This window comes from Crocodylus porosus, unplaced genomic scaffold (genome assembly GCF_001723895.1).
Source record: "Crocodylus porosus isolate Cpor-Errol unplaced genomic scaffold, CroPor_comp1, whole genome shotgun sequence".
Classification (NCBI taxonomy): Eukaryota; Metazoa; Chordata; order Crocodylia; family Crocodylidae; genus Crocodylus; species Crocodylus porosus.
The window spans coordinates 8,805,938-8,812,564 of record NW_017728931.1 but is presented as its reverse complement, the minus strand read 5'-3'; the positions used below and the strand labels follow the sequence as shown (position 1 = coordinate 8,812,564).

At 44.7% G+C, this 6,627-nt stretch overlaps 1 long non-coding RNA gene and 1 pseudogene across 1 annotated transcript in view; one reads left to right on the top strand and one right to left on the bottom strand.

Moving 5' to 3' along the window:
* The first annotated feature begins 1,446 nt into the window (after positions 1-1,446).
* Positions 1,447-5,199, top strand: LOC109315898 (annotated as a pseudogene).
* A 1,108-nt stretch (positions 5,200-6,307) lies between these two features.
* Positions 6,308-6,627, bottom strand: part of LOC109316245 — a 10,266-nt gene continuing 9,946 nt past the window's right edge. Inside the window, exon 3 of the long non-coding RNA XR_002102780.1 lies at positions 6,308-6,413. This is a non-coding gene — a long non-coding RNA (uncharacterized LOC109316245). The remainder of the gene's footprint in view (positions 6,414-6,627) is intronic.

Here is a 6,627-nt window from a genome sequence, read left to right as displayed (position 1 = left end):
GTGTAAAAAATGTGTCTGTGAATCAGTTTTTACAAGTGTCTGAACTTTTACTGGGAGTTATGGTTGGGAGGATGGGGGAGGGAATCAGCTGTGCAGCTGCTGAGTGTCTGCTTCCCTTAGCTGAATTAAAGGCATGATCTTATGACTGAGGCACAGCAGTAGAAATCAGGGCTTCTGGGTTTTATGACTAGCTCTGCCACTGATCCTGTAGTCAGTCTTATACCCAGATACTTCTGTGCTTCATTTTCCCCACCAGTGAAATAGGACTATTCTGGGCTGACCAGATGTAGTACATGTAGAGGGCTTTCAGATTCTCAGTAAAAGGAAGCTAGGGGAAGGGCAGCCTAGTGGTAGTAGTAGCAGTAATAATGATAATGATACACTTATTAGGATTGAGGAACTTGAAACAGATCAAGCCTGACTAACCCTAGTCACTCCAACCCTCCCCCTCTCACCCTGGTTTCCTTCCTGCTCCTTCCCCTCCCCTCATTCCACAAGCAGGCAGAGACAGTGGGCGTGTTTACACATGACTCTTTTAAGCAGGCTTAGCCTAAAATCACCATTTTAACGGCACATTAAGGGTGTATGGCTATGTGCGCACACCCTTAATGCACCTTAAAAATGATGACTGAAGGATATGTGAGCCTAAATTTGATACTTGCATAAAGTAGGTATCAAATTTAGGTGCAAAGAGCTAAGTTGCATTAGCATACATGTAGGTACACCAATGCACATCAACACGGTATGTGTTAATGGATACACACAATGTTAATGTGCATTAGTGCATCTGCATGTGCGCTAATGCAGCTTAGCTATTTGCACCTAAATTTAATGCACCTTAATGTACATTAGTGTATCCATGTGTAGATGTGCACCTAAATTGCCTTAATGCACCTCAAGCAAAGGTGCATTAAGTTTAGGCATGCATAAATACACATGTAGACATGACCAGTGGATGGGAATGCTAGGAGAGCTGTGTGTACTGACAGATGCCCCTTAGGGGTGCAGCAGGCAATGACTCATCCTGGAGCTGACCCCAGTTTCCATCGCTGTAAGTAAGCACCAGTCTGTGCACTCAGCAGCTGGACTCTTAAGTCTTAAGGGCAAATTCAGAGGAGAGCTGCAAACTGGGCTAGGGGCTGGTGATTCCCAAGAGCTGTTTGGCTGGGCTGGACCTGGGAGTTCAGCTTTCTGAGGTCTCTGAGGTGTTCTGGTCCCTGGTCACCCATTCAGCCATGCGCTGTCTCTGCATGTCAGAATGTGCGGGAGCCCTGTGAAGGGCTAATCCTTGACCTTTCTATTTGTCCCTGTACTAGCATGCAAACAGGATGCCACCTGCAGGCCATGCTGCTTGTTCTACCGGGCATGGCCACAGCTATCACAGCAGAAACAGGCAGGGGAGAAGGGCTGCAAATTGGCTGAGCCCCTGAGGCCAGAGAGTTGAAGATGGAGCAGGCCCTGCAGAAAAAGCTGGAGCCCCTGACCAGCAACAGGTAGGTTGCAGGTACCGGCTAGTTTGCTGCAGAGCCTGGATCTGGGTCTTGTCCAGTTCCAGCTCAGGAGCTTCTGACTGGCTTGCAGGGGATGGCAGGGTGGGGTATCTCTAGGGTACTGGCTTCACTTGGCCCCTGACAGCTTGGGTGAAAAGATGTTAATTGTCAGGCAGCATCCCCCAGCACAGAACCACTGGCATGATCTGCACTCACAGGCACTCTTCCGGGCAGTCTTGGCCAACCCTCTGAGGGCCTGAATGGGTTGCAGTGACAGGACATCCTTCTCCCTGCCTCTTTTCATGTCCAGGGAGGTACGTCCAGGCAAGACCTTGTGTCCATGCTCTCCCTGCTGTGGTGTGAACAGGAATCTGCCCTCTCAGTGGTCCTGTTGATCTAGGGGTGAAGAGTGAGCTGTCCTCTCTGAGGGGGGGTAGGCCCACTCACACCTTTGACCCATGCATGGTCTGACTGGTCCTGAGGACAGGCTTCAAGGAGGAGTACTTAGCAACATGGGAGCCCTGGGACCCAGGGTGGGATTAAATGAAGCCTCTGTCTGGCATCTGCCCCCCACTGCAGCTTTCACCAGAACATGGTTTGGGGTGCGAAGAACTACACCTACATGTTCCAGTTGTGAGGAGAGGTCAGTAGTTCTCTGAATGGATCGGGCATTGTGCAGATCAATGAGAAGACCAAGAAGCAGACAGTGATCGGGAGGATCATTGAGACCCAAGTCTTCAACAGCAGTAAGAATCCCCTCAAGCTCCTGCCCCCTGCACTGAGCCTGGCTCTGCTAGAGCCCTTCATCTCTGGCCTGCAGCCTGACTATTCTTTCTCTTGGTAGGTGACTGGATCATGCTGACTTACAAGTGGGGGTAACTCCTACAGAAATCACTGCAGCAGGAAGAAGAGAAGGGTTGTGATAATGATCTTCTGCAACCAGAAGACCTTGGCAGTGGGTGCCGTGTGGGGGCTGGGGAATGGCTGCTGTGTGTGGGAAGCTTAGGGAGCACTGGGGACAGGTCCTTTGGTCCTCCTCACCGCTGAGCAATGGGTGCCTGCACCAGTAGAGGGTGTGTTCCCTTTTGCTTGGTTTAGCAGGCAGCCAGCTACATTGGTTTTTAGTATGAAGGGCTGAGATTGGGGTCAGTCTTGGCCAGACCTAGGGATGTGGGCATGGGTTCTCTGTTCTGGATGGGTGGAAACTTTGGGGAATCTGGGAGCTTGTGGGGAAGCCAGGGGTGCAGAAATGTCTCTGACCTGTCATGAGTCTGTTCCTCTTCCCCTGTGTACAGGAAAGCTTCACTATGGTATCAGAAGACCAGAGCAAGGAGCAGGAAAGTTTCTACCTCTTTGAGATGAACAGTAACGTGGCCTGTCTGCCTGAGGATTTCCACCACAGCATTGGCTCTATCCTATTTATCACATGAGTCACTGCCTGGGCCTGTTATATGGAGCTCCAGCTCCAGGCCTCCAATGTTGATTGGGAACATCACAGATGCTCTATAAGAACAGTCCATTGGCCTGTCTCCCATGGCCAGTGATGTGTGTTCCCTATCTGTCAGTAAGGCCTTTCACCTGTGGTTCTCTAAGAGCTTTGCAAGTGTTACAATGAAGAGCACATTTTCCACCATGGAAGAAAGTAAAATGCTGATGAAGGGAAGCTAGGGAGGATCGACTGCCTGAAATGTTTTCTTCCCCTGCCCTCTCCCTGTTCCTGCTTAGGGTTTCATTTTCTGACTCGAGCTGAGTTGTCACAAGGCAGACTGCAGGCTGGGGAAAGGTTTGTATTGGCTTCTTTTCATGCTTCTATTTTCACCACTCTTCCCCAGGTTTGCATCGCTGATTGCAGTCTGCATCACTGGGGGATTCCTCTACTGGTACTTGATTCCTACTGAGGTGACAAGGCTCAAGGTGGCAAGCCCCTCTCAAGGTACTAGGCTCATCCTCCCAGGTGTTACCAGCCACTCCTTACGTGTTGTTCTCTACCACGTGTTTTTATTTTGAACTGTTTGCCTTTAGCACAGCTGCTCTGTGACTGGCCCCCTGCCATGCTGCCTGCCCCCTAGCATCACAGAAACTCCCTGTCCCTGGAGCTCTGGCCTCAGCAGGCAGGCCCTGGGAGCACACTGATGCACAGGTTCACAAACAAGGTAGGAGCAGCTGTTTGTGAACCTGTGCATCAGCACTCCACTTGTTGATGTGGATGGCATACAGTGTCGTTGGGTCTGGTCTTTACTGTCCTTTTACACTTAGTTTAGGCAGACTTTGCTGCAGTGCCCCTGACAACCTGCTTAGCCAGTCATCTTGTTGCTGTTGAGCTGGCTCGAGTCACATACTTCATGGCTTAGACAAGCAGATGGTAAGATGGATGGTAAGGAGTTAGGTAAGGAGTTGCTTTGATTTATAACATCCTGAGACAGGGGAGACAAGGTGGCTGCTTACTCCTTATCTTCTTGTATATGGTTTGTTTGTTCTTCTCAAGGCTGCTTTCTCAGTAGACTGGGTATGCTTGAAACCTTATTTATTCACTCATTCATGCATTCATCTAAAATTAATTTTTGATAATATTCTCAACATTCCCACCCCCACTTGATACCCTGTTATTTAGGGTATCATATATTTAGCATGTGATGCCACTTTTTAGTTGCCGTAATTTTTATATGCAATATGAAATAATAATTAATAAAGTTAACAATATAAATGTAATATACCAAATTATTATTGGATATAACATTAAATTGAATATCCCATTAGCTGATAGTGACCAGCTGAACAGAGTTTTCCCACCAGTTGCGATATGTTATTTTCTTTGCCTTGGTTATGTGTTTGGAGTTGGCTTGCACTATGATGTAAATACCATGTTTGAGCTTAAATATGCATGAGGGCTGTAGCTGCATTGCCTTGCATAGTTAGAAGAACTTTAGCCAAATCATTGTCAGTCTTTCCTGAGCTCTTCATAGTGAAACACTTAACATAGTCAAAATTTCAGAATTTTCTTTGGTAGGCTGATCTAACTGATGCAAGAGTTTGGCCAGAGAAGAACTGCAGGGGGCGTCAATATTATGATGTTCCCTGTCTTATTTTTCAAATTGAGGATGTTAAGTGAACATATCTAGAAAGGGGCAATTTTATTGGCTCAATTGTGTGAATGATGTCTTCACACCAGATAACCTGAACACAGCTCTTTGTAAATGAACCTAAATTACTTTCATAGTTTCACAGTTGGTAGGGTCAGAAGGGACCTGAGCAGAACATCAAGTCCGACCCCCTGCCATGGCAGGAAAGAGTACTGGGGTCAAATGACCCCAGCAAGGTGATTGTCTAGCCTTGTCTTAAAGACCCCCAAGGTAGGAGCCAGCAGCACTTTGCTTGGAAGTTGGTTCCAGATCTTAGCCGCCCTGACCATGAAGGAGCGCCTCCTGATATCTAGTCTGGGTCTACCCTCTGCCAGCTTGTGACCCTTATTCCTGACCACTCCTGGCAGTGCTCGGGGGAACAGGGACTCCCCCAGTGCCTGCTGATCCCCGCTGACTAGCTTGTAACAGGCCACTATTATTACTTTGAAATAATAAACCCTGGTTTAGGCCTGAATACACTTGGAATGATTTGGTACCACTTACCTTTATGATTAATTTTAATAACACTACTGTTAGCAATACTTTTAATCCTGTTATCTTTGTGTCTTTGCTCAGGCTTAAAATCCTAAAACACATCACAAATGGTGGCATTCATGACAATAAATAGAAGCAAGAAAGTTACACAAAATGAAGCAAAAACACAAGCAAAAGCAAGCCATGCAAATTATGATTAAGAGTCTTTCTGATTCTTCTGACAGGATCTATTGCATTCTGGATACTCCTATAGTGTCAGTGCCTGTGACTGTAGAATAATACCTGTTATAACATAAACAATAATGTTATTTTATTATGCTCAATTTACTATTTGGGAAGTATGCACCCACTTACCTTTTTCTCCCGTATCAGTTTGGACCTCCATAGGACTAATTTTGTTGACAATATAATGTGGTCCTGTCCACTTACATTCTAAGGCATTTGCCTTTGGAGTTAATTTGTTTCAGTTTCACCTTTTTATTCCAAGGACTAGGACATTCTTCCAGTCCAAGTTGGACAGAAGTGTCTAGGTCTGGGATCCACAGACAAGTTTAATTTTCAAATGGTGTATTCCTAATAATTTTATCACATCTTTATATTTATATGCATCTAAACTTTTGACAATTTAAAACAAACTAAACAAACAAGACCTGCATAAGAAGACAACATAAAACAGAGAGAACAATTATTATAGTAATAAAAGCCATGGGTTAGATAAAGAAGACACTGTTGATGGTAATAAGGCCTCATAGTCTATCAGTCAGCTTTATTACTGGATTGAATTTTATGCTATAGCTTCTGCAAAAGAAAACACAAACCTGCCAAAGAAAATTCCTTGCAGTAAAATATTACAGTGGCAGTGCATACATCATTGCAGTTCTTGGGGTATGTATTTTTTATGTACATATTAAATGACAAGGATCATCCCACATTTATTTTATTGTTTTTACCTGTCTTGCACTATTTTGGGAATTGGAATTGGGATCTTTACATTTTTTTTCTTTAGTTTTAGAGGGACAATTTCTCCCTCAGAATTTTTACTTAAACGTTTTCTACATTTTTATTGCTGGGGCACCCCAAATTTTACCAGCACTTTTGTGCCAAGGAAATAACCAATTTTAAAACCTATGTTAGCCAAATTTAACACTAAAAATATTTTTACTCCTTCTGCTATATTTGCTGGAATTTCAGGGTGTTTTGCTATACAACATCCGGAGACAGGAGAGACAAGGTGGCTGCTTACTCCTTATCTTCTTATAGATGGTTTGTTTGTTCTTCTCAAGGCTGCTTTCTCAGTAGACTGGGTATACTTGATACCATATTCATTCACTCATTCATGCATTCATCTAAAATTATTTTTTGATAATATTCTCAACAAAGGGAGCCAAAATATTGTTAGAAATATTATTAAAAATGTATAGTGAATAGAGTGTTGTTAGAACTGCACAGTTTGTATCTTGTACCTGATAAAAAGAAACACCACCAAGGACATCTCGCTAATTTACTATCTCTTTGTAACACTA